Below are 16,609 nucleotides of genomic sequence, written 5' to 3'. Positions count from 1 at the left end.
TGATTCCTGTCCTTAAAGATATACTTTCTTGGTTATATTACATCCTGATAGATTCTAAAGAAGTGTCGACCTGACAGAAACAAACAGCTGGCCGAAGTGAGATATCCAAAAACTTAGTTTGCATTTAACAGAAAAAGTTAAAAGTATCTTGAAAGAAGTTGGACTCTCAAACTCAGTTTGATGTTTTATTCCTAGCACCATCTCTGGTAATATCTACCACGCTCCTTTCTCTGTCCCATATCTGCTATTTTACATTCTTATATAATGCAGCCCTTGATTTAAAAAAAAAATGGCTTATTTTCTTTTGAAAATACCACAATAGATATGCAATTTCTCACTCTGATGGCTTTCAAAGTTGGGAGTACATCAAGAAATTTTCTTCCTGCCAGAAATACCTTTCTATGCTAGAATCACCTTCAATCTTTTACTTAAAAAAAAAAAAAGCCATCTAGATCATGTCAGAAAATATTTTACAACTTGCAGGCACTCAACTTCTGTTGATCTTTTCATTCTCTCTTTTGCTCTCTGGCAGATGTCTCATTTTTGCTCCTAGCTACTTGAAATAGTGCAGTTCATTTTCAAGATGTTTTAGATTTCACATCATTTCATCAGAAGATACTTCTTAAAAATAGTGTGCTTATCAAAAAATCTGTTTTGTCACTTTTATTTCATGTTATTTAATACTCCCTTTAGTAAACAGCCTAAATAATGGAAAGTTTTGAACAATAAATTCCCCAATTCACATTCTGAAAGTTAGAATTTATTTCCCTGGGAATCATTTTTCTCCCACTGATATTTTGAGTTATTCATATAACTATGAAAAAATATCATCTTAGCCATAAATTCCTTTTTGAAAGTAATTAGCAAATGTTTATTATGTTAAAATCTGTAAATTTGCCTATTCATTTTCCTTCCCCCAAATATTTGAAAACAAAATCACTGGAATTAAAATTTTCTCCACAGGTATTTTACATGGTGCTCAAATGTTAAATTTAGGTCAAGTACCTATACATTGAAAAATACATAGGAAATAATGACAATTCTTTTCACAAATTTTAGGTTTGCTTTAAATATCCAATTAGGAGCTATGTTGCTTATTCACTTTCACTTGATTTTCATTTACACTATATTGATACATCTTGTAAAATATATATGAGTAACTAAAATCTATTAATTTTAATCCTGGAAATAATTAAAGGTCAGTAGTTTGCATGGCACCTATTCTTTTTGTCCACAAAACCTACAAGAATATAGTAAACCATTTTCAATCTAGTTGTAAAAAAATTTGTGGAGCTTTGGTGTTAGTTAAACTATGGTGTCTACACTGAGGAGGGAATTCTTATATTGTGGAAAAAATTAAAAGGTTTAAAAATAGAAATTTTAAAAATCAAGAATTTTGTTTGTGGCTCTAACCTTTTATTTCTCCTGCCACATAACTCAGAATTTTAAGGGATTCTGCATTAAAGAGTAGTATAACTTGAGCCAGGAGACTTTAAGTGAGAGTCTGTATTGTTGAATAGATTATGTGCTCATCAATCACCTCTCCTCTTCATTAGAAAATAGCAATTCATTATGGATTTGAGAATGTCCACTCCTCTACCACCTCCAGTTTTGGTTTCATTTGAAGTTACCATTCTCTTTTTTTTTTTTTTTTTTATTTATTTATTTTATAGAGGCATGTTTTTATTTATTTATTTGTTTGTTTGTTTTTTGTTTATACATGCACTGGGTACAGTCAGAAGCGCGGGAGGGTGAGAGAATTCACCAGAGCCAGAGCAGGGAGCAGAGCAGGCAGAAGGACCGAAGTACACTGCTGAGGGGAGCAGCGGGCGGCAGGAGAGGTCTGCGCGCCATGCGGGACCCTCCTCCGGTGGCCGGGGAGCAGCCAGGGATTGAACTGGCGCCGCAGAGGCCGCGAGCAGCTTCGCAACCCAGCGCTCAACCGCTGCGCCACCGGGGAGGCCCTACCATTCTCTTTTGACTGCAATTGACTATCTGTACCAAACTTAACAAACCACGGTAAATCTTTTTTTTTTAAACTAGAAATGAGAAATAGAATCCTTTAGTCATGATACTCAGGAAATGGTGGCCATGTTTTCTATAAAATGGATAAAAGAAGGAACAGTAAAAGCAAATGGATTTTTCATATTGAAAGAAAAGTTAAAGACAGGGAGATCATGAGTTACTGAGATCTCACTTTCTTGATATGTTGAAGTTCATAAATGGTCTATTCTTTTCCATCCTAAAGTCAGCTACAGTTGTGTTTTAATTACTTGTATTCAAGAAACCTGACTAATACCAGACTAAATGGTATTTAGTATATTTTTAATATATAAAATACTTTGACCTAATTTTGATATTAAATATGACACTTTCCTTATTAGCACTGTTTCCTTACCATATCTAAATTTACAGATAATATTCTTTTATTGTTTGAGACTTTCCATTATTTAATCTGTCATCTACAAAATTCTTGAAGGATTTTCACTTTTAGCTCATTAGTTCAAAGTACTAGAACTCCATACAGATGAATATTTCTAGATAAAAATTTTTTAAAAATTCTAATCATGTGAAAAGAAACTTTTCTTCTACATACACTAAAATAAAAATTATTTAAAAAAAAAATAAGATCTCAGAGGCTCCTTGAGTATCTTTGCTTCACCTTTGATAACCTTTTGACCAAGAGAAGTAATTAGAACATAACAGAAGAAACTCCTGGCCAATATAGAAATAGTATCTAGAAAGATATTAAGTAATGGTCACATTTTTTCAGTATCTCAGGGAATTTTTTTACTTAAACCTAGAAACCTCTTTTAGGCTTTCTAGTTGTCCTACTGAATTCAAGCAAACCAATCATCAGTTATCTCAATGTGACACACCAAGACTGAGGGCTGAAAGGGTAGAGAAAACATGAAGTGGTTACCGGAATTCATGTTAAATACAATTAATCTATGTGCCAAAATTCCTAATATGTTTCTACAAAGGAGGCATAGGAGTTTTCCTGGTTATAATCAATAGGTTATTCTGACACCAGAACATGTAGGTAATACCCAGTTTGGATACAACAGACTTATTCTTTAAAAAAAAAAAAGTGTACAAGTCATGAAATTTTTCATCTATTTTAGATCATCTGCTCAAGTAGTAGTGAAGAGACTTGCCTCATTTTGTCTTTGGAGGGTTGACATCATTCTCACTTCCAGTATGAAAGGTAAACAGATTTATGTGGCTACTGATTCTTTGTGTCGTGATTATAAGGAAACTTGAGTCCTTCCCTTAGTTGAATTATGTCCTTTGTCCCAAACCAGATGAGTCTCAATCTGGGAAACCTTTTCATTGTAATTTTTCTTACATACATTGTAATCAAGAGTGTGTTTAAGGAAAATTTCAGTGGCATAAAATCAAGTTTCAGTTGCTTCCTATTCTAAATGGGCCACAGTTATAGCTCTAGTCCAAGATTCCTTTACTGCATAAATTAAAACTACTCTTCCACAGAATTACTCCTACGACCCGAGTCTGTTTATGGTTCAGTGAATTGTCTTTGATAAAGATATATCTTACAAACCAAAACCCAAAATTACTAATCCAGGAACTCTGGAAGAAGCTTCTCCCAAACAAGTTTTTTAAAGGCTTCGGCTGTCATTTGAACCTATCTCTGCCTTTTGCCGACTTGTTAGTAATGCTTTTACTGTGGCAGTTTTCCTGTTTGCTTAGGAGGAGAGAGGTTTATATTATCTAACACTCTAGACAATATTAAAAAAAAAACAGGAGTAGGCTAGCTAATGATGGGTTGATATGTGACATGATTAACTGAAGAATGAAAAAGACTAATAGGGTAATGTTTAAATTCCAACCCTTTGGGAGAGATATACCTCTGCTGAAGGGGGTAATGTAAGAAATGTATGTATGCCTGAGTGTACAGCTATGCATCAACTTGCTCACAGAGGGGTTACAGAAATAGATCTAGCCAATAACTGGATTTTTCATGTTGTATAGACTAAAAGTTGTTACTAAGAGTGGTACAGAGATGTATTATTTTGGCCATATGATGTTTTCATACACAGAAATGAAATTTTGGCACAGTCTCATTGAAAAATCAATGCATCTGCCATAGGGAAAACACAAAAGAACATTCCCTCCTTGAAAGCAGAGAGTAGAAAAGTGAGAAGCAGTTAGTCAAAATTTAGTAGATCTGAGTCATTCTAAATATTTTCATTAAAGTTCAATTTTTTATTTCCTATAACATCATTTTGGGGGATATTTGTAGAATCAGTCATCTGTTCATATTGGGTTCATATTTATAGTTGTCTCTGGGTACAGAGAGAGCTGAGATAATTTGTGAAGAGTGACAAAAAGCAAGGAAGATTCATGTTTCTCTGTGTGTGGAATGGTTCCTCACACAGTCCATCTTGGTAAACTGAAGAGAAATTCAAAGCTACACCTCCGAGGAGTTCTTTGACAACATTTTAGAAACTCATAACCAATTATTTTGTGGAAGGTAACATTAATAATCCAATATACATATTGTATCTATTCTAGCATTGCATTATGGTTAGATTTGTTTACATGAAGAAACAATCTAAATGTTGTAATGAAATATGCTGTTAATCCTGTGTTTTCCTGCACAAGTGTCTCATTGTTAATAAGAAAATCCTAAAAATATTTTAAGTGTTCAACATTTGTATTTGTTTCTTTCTACACAGAAATTGATCTGCTTTCAGACTTTAAAGAGAATGGAGAATGGATTTGGTGGGACCAAATTCTGTAACTTAATGCAGACCTGCCTTCTAGCTACGAGGCTGGTATTTCACAAAGCCATGTAAACTGCTATTGCTAAGCAGAATTATGATCTTATTTGGACACATCTAACTGCCATTTTTGTGTGGACATGGCCTTGGCCGATAGTGATTTGATTTTAGATGGCGTCTGACATGAGGCAGAATGTGAAGAAGGTGAAATACAAGTAGACTCACATTGAATTAGAAGTACCACATTTCTTTTCTTGTCAGGCCTGTAGTGGTGACCTGCTTGAAGAGGCAGAAAACTCAAATGGAAGAAAGGTCTGAGAATTCAAAAGTCTTGGTGAGAAAATGCCACACTAAAAGATAAATGATCTTTGTGGATTTTACTCGTCATGTCCTGTGAACTGTTTTAGACTTAAATTTGGAAAGAATAGCCTGAGTATCCTTGCATTGCCTTGCCAAAGGGCATTTTTGTTAAATAATTTTAATGTTAAGGTTAATTAGAGAAGAAGGCACAGGGAAATTCATTTGTGTTGTAAAGAATAAACTGCTAACTGCAAATGGCTAAGGCAAGGAAAGCAGAGAACTGCTCTGTATTATTCTTAGTTTTTGTTGTTTTTCCTATAACGATTTCTGTGTCCTGGGGTTTACAAAATTATTCTGTTATATCCTGTTTCGTATTTTCTAGGTCAACAAGAAACACTGTTCTCTCAGGAGTTATTCAATTAAAAAAAGTGTTACGTCCAAAGATGTAGAAGGTCTATCTTTTCTCCCCTAACCTGATAGCTTTTATTTGTGGATGACATTCTTTATATTTGTATTATTCCAGCTACTGGATTCCTAACAGTAAAATCTGAGAATGGAGCAAAAAGATAATTTCAATGAAAAAAAAAAATCATTTATGTTAAGGTTTTAGAAAGTTTAACTAAAAAAATTATTGCAACTTTCTCTAGCAATAAATATATATCCTTGCTGAAGAACCGTAGAATCCTCTTGGTTCTATAGTATTTTCTAATTTATCGAAAGGAAATAATAAAACCGTCATACTCTTTAGTGTTTCTTTGGTACATGATCACCATTTAAATTATCCCCAATTCCAGGGTCTCCCTGGTGGTGCAGGGCATTAAGACGCAACCTATGAAGCTATCTGCAGCCACTGCAGCACGAGTTCAATCCCTGGCCAGGGAGCTACCCACATGGCACAGCAGACCTCTCCTGACACGCCTGCTGCTCTCCTCAGCAGTGTATTTCAGTCAGTCTGCCTGTTCTGTTCCCCACTCTGTTTCTCGTGAATCCTCTCACCCTCCCACACATCTGGCCTGTACCCTGGTTCTTGTATGAATAAATAAATCTTTAAAAAAAAAGATAGCCTAAACTTTCAAAATAATCACCAGGTAATATGACTGTAGTTTAAGATAATCACTTTGATGATTATGGAAAATTGTCTTCATTCTTTATTTGTAGTAATGATACATCAAAAATATTTTAAATGCATTTTCGGGTAGGAAAGAAAAGATATTGAATGTCCTGACTGCATTCGGGCAATGGACACAATATGGTAATCATAGGATTGAACAAAAACATAATGACTAATTCCCAATTTATTGAGGAATTAACCACCTTCAACTGCTAGTTTGACATTAATATAAAATTCTATAACTATCATGAAAGCATTCACATTATTTTATAGATTTTAGAAAAAAATCCAATTTAAAAGAAATATAAATCAATATTTTATGTGGTGGAACTATATAAAATAAATGTAAAAACTATCATCCATATTACTTTTTCAATGTCAAATTTCTAAAACTAAATGTATTCTTTCAAGAAGTAAAATTTATACATTGAAAAATAATTTGATTTCAAATTCTTAGTACTTTTTTCCTTTCTAAAGTTTATGTTCTTTAATTTGATGTGTGGCTACTGCAAAATAATTTCAAATTTATTCTAATACATTTCAGGTTTGTATAATGTTTTGAAAATGGTTATTACTTAGGACTATTTGTTCATGAAAAAAAATCAATTAAATTCCTTGGGACACAGCTTTACTGTTATTAAGGTTTGAGAAAGCTGAAGGTACCGAATTCAATATTAAAAATTAAGTTACTTTATTGAATTCCTATCTAATTATTAATATTCAGAAAAACCTGACTTTATAAGGAGTAGTGTTATCACAACCAAACCCTCTGGTTGACTGTTGCTATTCTGAGAAATGAGTAAAAGTAGTAATACTAAGTCACAAAGTATTAAATGCACTTAAGCATCTGGTCTGACTGGGATTTGCTAATAATTTATGCAACTCTTACACTACAACTTCAATATCTGTTACCTTTCTATAATTCTTACACTCTCATTAACTCTTACACTCTAGCTGCACAGTAAGAAACTAATGCCAGTATCACCAAAATGTAAAGACTTTGATTTTATAGACATATTGCATTTTTTTAAACAAGAAAAGAAAGGTAAAAGAGACTTATGTCCTCAATAGAGCTCCCCTCTATTTCTTGATTGACTGACTAACTGCAGGCGAGTTGAGGTTCCAGGCAAGTGGAAGATGCCTCCTTTACTCCTGCATTTCCTTCCATGGACACATTTCACAAAGCTTCTTTACTGTCTTTTTTCTAGCCACCTGAATGTTCAGTCTGTCATTCTCTGACACACAAATTGATGACAGTGTAAGAATGCCTCTATTTTGAAGTGCATGATGAATGAAGAGGAAAGAAATTTATTGCAGCTATTCACATAAAAATTTAGAGGTTTTAAATTTATTCAGAGCCCTTTTATGCAAAATTGTATTTCCACAGAGGCAATATTTACTAAAATACTTTGTTGTATTATCTAAAAAATGAATAATATTAAAAATAGACTGAAATGAGTATTTCTTTTTCTGTTTCTCGGGTGTGTACAATTCTCAGGTGATTTAACTATTGTTTCTATTGCTTTGATACTGTTTTATTTCATTCAATTTACTTTTTTTTGCAAAGATCAAACATTCATGTAGATCAAATGACCAGTACTTTATTCTTTTTACCCTCAAAGATTTTTTTTTTTAAAGATTTATTTATTTATACAAGCACTGCTTACAGTCAGAAGCGCGGGAGGGTGAGAGAATTCACCAGAGCCAGAGCAGGGAGCAGAACAGGCAGAATGACCGAAGTACACTGCTGAGGGGAGCAGCGGGCATGGCAGGAGAGGTCTGCGCACCATGTGGGACCCTTGCCCGGCAGCTGGGGATTGAACCTGCGCTGCAGAGGCTGCGGGCAGCTTCGCAACTCAGCACTCAACTGCTGCGCCACTGGGGAGGCCCGCCTCAAAGATTATTCACTGATAAATGTTAAAACTAGTAATCAGGAGACCCTCAAAGGCCTTTCTCATGCATGATCTCACTTGGTATACATTAAATGTTCTATTTTGGTTTTGGTATTAGGTTTTTCTTATCTTTTTACGAAACTCGGTATTCTGTTTTGCTAGAATCACACTTCCAGAGTTTGCATTTAACAATACTAGTATTAGGCAATAGTTACCTTTTATTTAAAAGTCTGGCTATTTCCTCTTAAATCAGTTTTTTTTTTTTTTTTCATGTGGAATGTAGAATTCACCTGTAATACTTAAAATCAATCCTTTGTCAAAGTCTCAGGGGAAATAGGTTGAGTGAGCGAGTTGACACAAGAAATAGTATTTTCTCTCTTTGATATACCACATTAGGTTCATCCAATTGTGAATCACTGACAGAGTGACTATCAATTTGATGGTCTAACAAGTTCATTTCCCTTTTAATAAACACTTGCAGGATGTTTATTTTTATTCACCACAATTTTCCTCAGTGTTTAAAAGCAATCATGTATGTATGTAGCCTGTTTGCAAACTATAGATATAGTCCCTGAAAGTATAGTCTTATATGTAGCCTCTTTGATGCATTTTTTAACTGTTATTAATCTTACTTGGTGACTACTTATTTTCTACACTACACTTACATTGATCTTGCAAACATGTAAACCGTTCTAATAACCATTCTCATGTTTCCCCACTACTCATTACATTTTTGTAGTGTTTAGATATGTTACTGTTATGTAAGATAATTTGCAAAGATTTTGACCTTTTCTCTTATCACTTCATTTATGTGCCATAGGTATTCCACCATTCTCTTCCTATTAATCACAGTCTTTTGCATGTATTTCCTCTTTCTGAAAGACACCTCTCTCCTTGAGTCATTCCTACTCTCTGAATGTAAAACAGTCTCTTTTATAGACTGTAGACATCCCAGCTATTTCCACTTATCAATTTTTTATACTGTTATCTAGCTGAGCTTTCAGTTTATGACTATATATTTATTATAGCACTCACCAGATATAATTTTAGATATTTGCTTAAGTTTTAACTTTTTAGGCTAAAATCTCAAGATGAATGATAATGTAGAGTTTATGCATTCTTTATTAAAGACAGGTTCAGGTCCTGGTGGTACAAGGGGTTAAGTCACAGCACTATGAAGCTATCTACAGCCACGATTTCGATCCCTAGTGTCCAGGGAGCTACCCATAGCAGACCTCTCCGGTCTCTACCGCTGCTCCCCTCAACAGGTATTTCAGTCAATTCTCCGGTTCTGCTCCCCACTGTGTCTCTGGTGAATGCTCTACCCTCTGCACCTCTGGCCTGTACCCCAGCTCTTGTATGCATAAATAGATCTTTAAAAAAATTAAGACAGGTTCAGGCACATGGTAAGCACCAAATAAATATTTTCTAGTTTTAAGTTAAGTGTTTACATATTAAGTTCCTTGCCTTTATTAGTCTGGTCCAAAGTAACTCTTTGTGCAACTAGCCAGATACTTAGCAAGGATGAAAAGATAGGAGATGCAGCACAGCAAAGTTTGAATGAAGGAGAAAAGGGTCTTGAATGTGGTTAGAGTAGGCTAGAATGAAAGAGAAGTACAACAGTGAAGGGTTCTGGTATTCAAAGCTCAGTACAATAGAGGAGAATAGGGTAGAGAGAGGATACAGAACAGGAAATGAATCACACAGAGGATGGAGTGGTGCTAATGAAACACTCAATGTGCTTTTTCTACTTCACAATCTCTCAGACCCAACTGAGTGGCCATCTTCACTTGTATGATAAAAGTCACAGTCAGTATCACTGATTTACTCTCCACTCACTTTTCCAGTTCATTGCCAACCACTGAGTTATGATTTATCAAAAGTAAAATGTAGATAAAGGCAGAGACATCACTTTAAAAGCCATATGACTTTAAGAATGGAAAGACTAATACATCAATTGGTGGTTCTTTGGCTATAATCCAGTCCTCAAGCTACAGATGCTGGTATGACAGCATGCTACAGCTGTTAGCCAGGTGCCCTGGGTCACAGTAAGAACAGAGAGGTCAAGGTGCAGCATTTGATGAAGTCCTGCACTGAATTGCTGGACACTCCTAGTTCTACAAGCTCCACATGCCTCATTGATGAGTGTAGTGCCTACATTAGGTATGTGTAATACATCCTCTTATTTACCTAGAGGATGTCAGAGTCAGAAGGGGTCTTAGATTTTTTTTTTCTTTAGATACTTTGTTAAAAGAAGAAATACATGCAGAAAGTTAAATTTTTTATCCAACATGAATGCCAAGTTAGGACCAAGGTGATATGCAAAATACTTCAAACAATTCTCAATGTCACAATCCCCTCCATTGTTTTCACTTTTATTTTAATTTTTAGTATTTCATGGCTTAGTCACCATCAGACCATTCATCTCACACTGCTCATAGTAATTATTCTGTAATCCCTTGAGATTTTTTGGCTGTAATTCTGCAAACAATTCTTTGATAGCATCAGTGGAGAATTTTCAAGTTTTAGAGGCACTGGCAAACTTCCCATGAACTTTCAGTCTGTCACTTCTGGAAGAAATACTATATTTTAATAGGAGAGAAAATTCTAGCATCAAAAGTAACCATAAAGCATAGACTAAAGTGAGTTGAATCACACAGAAGGTTTCAGAAGTTGGACACCTGGCAGAGGATAACATACAGGAAATTTCAGAGAGGTCAGGGAATATAACTTGATGAATATTCTACGACTGTTAATTTAATGGAGACAGTTGATTCTTATTCAAGTCTCAAAATGGATTACTTGCTTAAGATATTAACTCAAATGTGAATGAGGAATGGGCAAGAGGTCTCCATAGAGGGTAGTGCCAAGAATGGCAATTTGTTTCCAAATAATAGACCTCTGTGCTGGCTGCCATTTTTTCATACCTGTTGTTGCAAGTATTAGGATATTGTATACATTTAAATCAGGACTTTGACAGGAAATAAAAGAAACCAATTTACAACACGTTAGATGACAAGGGGAAAGACGCTAGAATGAAGCAAGTCATGAAAGTCAAGAACAAGAAATAAGCAGGGCCTTGGAACTGAATTGGAAAGAAAAAGTTAAAAATTGCTCTTGTTTTCATCTAGTTTCCCCCCATGTTCTTGCTTCACTTATCTCCATACATCATCTTTCTCTATGTGGGGAAAACAAAAGCCATTTCTAATGTTTTATTTGCCTTCTCTGTCATCCTAAAACTCTTTCCCCAGGAGATTAGTGACTGATTCCTTGGAAGCAGTTCAACTAAACATGGCTACTTGGTTGGGGCCAACAGTATTTGAAGAATCAGAGCCAGAACAAAGGTCAGGGATGGATTGCTAAGTAGTTATCAGTATTGTGGAAAACACTACAAAAGGTATAACTATATTTGAGCATAGCTTTTTACCTGCCCTACTCCAGAAACTCAGCCAGAATCTTTAGCATATTGTCCAGAAATGGCAATTTGAAGTTTTCTCATATAAGACCACCATCCCTTGTTGAAATTAATCTAATAAAAATATAAAATAGATCTAGAAACAATTCTTATCTCAAACACTTTCACATATAAAATGAGTCATGGCTGTCAGACACACACTGTCATAAAATCTTTGATATAGGATGATCATTTAGCTTACATGAATCTCAGGTTTGTGTCTGTTTTTGTCAGTGATGAGATGAAATGGAAGAAGGGATTTAATACTACAATAGAATTCATAAAATGGTTGGCTGTGAATAAAAAAATGAAAACATTCCCCTATTTGTCACTGAAATGCAGAGGGTTCCAAGTGGGTTTCCTTGACATTGCGACACGAACGCGATGTTCACTTTCTTTGATAGTGAGTGTGTGTGTGTGTGTGTGTGTGTGTGTGTGTGTGTGTGTCTGTCTGTCTGTCTTTTGGAAATGAGGGATCTCTGAGCAGCAATGATCGGTTTTAACTTTCTGAGAAATGTTCTTGCTCTTTCTCAGTTGCATGGAGTTGGTTGCAGAAAGTTTTCAACAACTGAGAGAAGACCAGCTACATTCTGTGTATTTGTGAGAAGACCAACTACATTCTGTGTATTTGTCTAATCATTTTCTTTTATAAATGCATTTCCTTAAAATACACCATCTGAATAAAACCACAGCATTAAAGTAAATGTTATCTATGGAAACTAAATGTATTAATTTTACCTTTTTGATTACCACAGAATATTTTGCCTTGTAAATAGAAAAAAAATATGTTTTGTGAGAAAGTCCATTTTAATACTATTTCCCTAGAGGCAATTTAAAAGCCTTTCTATTTTAAAAAGCATATTTTAACAATTACTTTTTTAAACAGTCTTTGAGAATGTTCTTTGAAGGTTAGAAAAGACATTAAGCTTTCACGAGTTAGTATAGATCTATGTGAGGTCACTACTAATTTGCTCAGAGTGGCAAACATTTAAAACAGCTATAGATGAATATAAACTAAGACCTTTATGTAAAATATTTAACAAAAGATAGAAGAATAGTTATTTTGCAATCTATCCCAAAATATAACAGAAGGATCAAATTTTAATTATTTTTGTGTCTGCATTTAACATGGTGCTTTGCATATAATGTTTCTTTTTGTTTGAGTAACATGACATTCTTTATTTTAAATAAAATAGGTATATTAATTTATCTGATTCAGCAATGCCCTTGGTGCTTCCTAGTTCATGGCACTGTTAAAAAAGGTAGGAATTCATGCTATTATTTACTTTAAGATGAGAAATTAAAACCCCAGAAAGCAGTGAGAAAATCCTCTTAAGTTTCTAATCATTACATCTTTGTTCTTAAATTTAATTGTGGAAATAAAAATGAGTAGTTCTCATCAGTCATTAAATTTTGGATTTGGTTAAGTCCTATGAATGATTACTCAAATCCAGGATGGTAACTACTTTGAGGGCAGTATTGTTGGTAGGAGAAGTAGATGGCACCTAATTACTCTGGGACCTTAATTATCTATGTCAAGACTATCTTTTCAGTGTGGTTGCTGGGTATATAGCATTTATTTTTAATCTAGTTATAATGTACATCATTTTTGTGTGCCCGCATTATTTCAAAATTTATACAAAATATTTTGAATGGGTCCTCTAATCTGGCAAATATAAGACCTATGTAGGGTTGGAACCATTTTTAAAAAAAATGACTAAGCAGAAACAACTTTAACATTTATAGCTGAAGACAGTCTGAAAACATTACTTCAGAAGTTATGTAAGCTCTCTAGCTAAATATTCAAAGGAAATGTTAATACTCCTTTTTGATAGATAGTAATTTGCATTTTAAAAAAATTATATAGGGGCCTTCCCTGGTGGCGCAGTGGTTGAGCGCTGGGCTGTGAGGCTGCCCACAGCCTCTGCAGCGCCGGTTCGTTCCCCGGCCACCGGTGAGGTTATCACAAAAAATAAATAAAATTTAAAAATTATATAGTGAAACTTAATCCTTGTTACTTTTTCTGGGTTTATGTTGTTTCTTAGACAAGCAAAATGACCTATACTAAATGAATATAATAGCTGATATTTATTAAGGTCTCATTATGAACCAGATGTAGTTCTTATTAATCATTTATCCTTATAGTAACCCTGTGAGTTAGAGGTTATTAACCTAGCTTTACAAAAGATAAACACACAGAATAGTAATTTTTTATAGATTTTTTACAAGAAATAATTGATACAGTATTTAAATAAAGGTCTGTCACAGTTCAAATTTTTTTGCTTTTTCCTCATCATTCAATTTTCCCTCCATTGGTAAATGAAACCAATACTGTAATAATTTAAAACTTATTTTATGGGTTGTCATTATATACCAGGGGCTATTAGCCTGATGGTAAGTCATGTGCATGAGACATTTTGAAGTGGAAAAATAAAGAGAAGGCCTCTTAAGATTTTCTAGACACAATGAACCCATTATAAAAGAGAAACACCTGTACTTCCTAATACAATGGGTAAAAATGTAATTTCTTTCCTTATAGAAAGAAAGCAGCAGTTCGCTTTCTACTAAGATGTTTTAAATAGTGCAAATCTGACACACAAAGATATATACCATTATTTTTGCAGCTAATATTTGAGTATTCACTATGTATCAACCACCACGTCTATTGCCTCACAAGAATTATCTCATTTAATCTTGAGAGTAACCCATAATAGCACATGCCAGTATTCTTGTCTGTGAATGAGCAAACTGAGTCCTAAGAAAGTCATAAAAGCTACTAAAAGCCACAAATGTACAGAAAGACATTTAATTGCAGGCAGTCTGATTCTAAATCCCTTGCTCTGAACCCACAATGATTCACCCCCTTCCATTCTGCAGCTGTGTATATGAGTGCAAAGAGAAAGACTGTACAAGATATCAGGATAAGAGTAATAATGGTGCATCTAAGCTTATTATATTTACAGATACACTTAAAGACTACTACACATTGTTAAAATGTTTCTGTTCTTTGACAATTCTGCTTCTAGAAACCTACTTGCACTTTGCCAGGTAACAAAAGACTGCAAATATAAAAACAATTTTAGATATTTGGGAATGGCCATGTTCATAGATGTAAAATACCAGTCACATGTTTCTCCCCCCCCATGTTTTACAAAGCAACATTCATACTGTCCATTCCTTTTAAGTGCAAAAAGAGGGTAAGTTTTTTTTTTTTTATAATACATTAATATATTTGCAACAGAAGTAATATTGGGTTACCTCCATCAGGTATTGCCACGATCGTGCACCAACCACCATCTCACCCACACCCACCAATAGAGACCACTCTGCTTCCTTCCCCCCAAAGGACAAGTTTTGCATTTTTGGAATATTTGTTAGATTGAGATTTATTAAAATTGTTCTCTAACCAAATGAGAATTTAAGTACAATTAAATTCTGGAAAGAGCTTTATGAATTTACCATTGTTATGTTAAAATGTTTAGGTCCATTTTCATGACTATAATTAAAAATATATATTAAAAAATTAAGAAGTTTCAACTGCAATTACCTGTGGCTCAGAGCATAAGGCAGTGAAGGATTTCTCAGTACTTCTTGTGTAAATGTTGAATAAATGTTGAATTCTCTAGGGAAATAACTTGAATATCCATTGATTTTACTAGTACAGTAATTAAATACATTCCCTAAGGAAATATATTTTCACGTATTGGGAAGCTGCCTATTGTCTGAATTTTGGGCCAGGTAAGCTGTTTCCTGCCTGGCATCACTCACTGTCCCTATGATTATTACCTACAGATGAACTCAATATTTTTCCTAAACATTTTATCTTAAAATTTTATGACCTTTAGAAAATCAGAGAAAACAAATATAATATTTTTTACTGTTTATATTAGGATTTATCCAAGAGCTCCCTATTGATAAAATGAGAGTAAGTTTAAAAAAATAATTACTAGCTCCTAATATTTTTTACTTTCCCAAAACAAGAGTTTATGTCTCTTCTGATTGATATATCTAAAGATTTTCAATAAACTAAGTAAATGCTACTGTGAATAGAAGTGTTGATAACAGTACATTCCTGTGTCCATTCTTTTGCATTGTAGTCATCAATATATGCAACTTTTGCCATTTTTTTTAAAAAGCATGAGCTTATTTGACAAGACATATTTAACATGTGTGATTTACTGAGTACTAGGGTTGATGTTGAGAACTTTTTTTAATAATACCTGATTTCTTGTCTAAATTGTGGTATTCATTACAGAAAACTTTCAATACAGAAATTAATGAAAACCTACCACGTGTGACAGGCACTAGAAACGTTAGAGGTTCCTTACTTCAGCAACCATAGGAAATGGGTAAAAACATTGACTGGGGAGCAGGAAATTACAGTGGAGTTAAGTAAGCATAAGGATGAGAGAAGTATGTGAGGAATCATATTCTCAATCCTTACTCTTAGGGGTAAGAAGACAGCCTTGTGAAGGTAGTTATCTGAAGAATGCTTAATCAGATGAATAAGAGAACTGAATTTGTGAAGTCTATGGAAAGACTGATGGCAGTCTACAAGACAGTGGGGGACATGAGAAAATATTCCACAAGTGGGAAGAACATATTCAAAAGAAAAGAGAACGTCCAGAGTCACTCAAAATATTCTTATGACAAAAATTTGGACAGAGTACAAATTCATGACATTTCTTACATCCATCAGAGAGCTGAATCACAGGGTAATCAACTAGCAGGAAACCCAAGGAAAGGTACCTGCAGAGGCTGAACTTGAACACTTGGTCACCTAGAGCAATACAGGTGGAGACTATCAAAATTCAGGTAGAATAGTTAGCTAATTGGTAAGGTTAAGCACAGGGACACAGCATAAGTTAAGAGCAGACCACAGCAACCTGCTGGAGGCTACAAATACCAGGGATTTGACTTACATTTTACAGGATTTTTACTCCAACCCCATGAGATGTTCACAAAAGAGAATGAGGACACTGAGGAAGCCGCTGGATTAAAGCACACTTGGGTAAGAAAGAAGAGCAGCTGTTGCATGTGGAACATCAATATCTGTGTGGACCTTTCTGGTCTGACTTCCCCAACAGAAAAGTCTTCTTCACTAATC

General features: G+C 34.4%; 2 long non-coding RNA genes across 6 annotated transcripts in view; one reads left to right on the top strand and one right to left on the bottom strand.

Moving 5' to 3' along the window:
- LOC129146750 (uncharacterized) overlaps positions 1 to 5,551 on the top strand; it is a 131,744-nt gene extending 126,193 nt beyond the window's left edge. For both annotated transcript variants that reach the window (XR_008553910.1, XR_008553909.1), the window contains 2 exons: positions 3,126 to 3,208; positions 4,701 to 5,551. This is a non-coding gene — a long non-coding RNA (uncharacterized LOC129146750). The remainder of the gene's footprint in view (positions 1 to 3,125; positions 3,209 to 4,700) is intronic.
- The window catches only part of LOC119257612 (uncharacterized), a 246,451-nt gene that overhangs the window by 72,492 nt on the left and 157,350 nt on the right, over positions 1 to 16,609 (bottom strand). The window lies entirely within an intron of this gene.

The sequence above is a fragment of the Talpa occidentalis genome, unplaced genomic scaffold (assembly GCF_014898055.3).
Source record: "Talpa occidentalis isolate TD23 unplaced genomic scaffold, MPIMG_talOcc4v2.1 talOcc4.4, whole genome shotgun sequence".
Lineage (NCBI taxonomy): Eukaryota > Metazoa > Chordata > Mammalia > Eulipotyphla > Talpidae > Talpa > Talpa occidentalis.
This window is presented reverse-complemented; position numbering and strand designations above follow the sequence as displayed.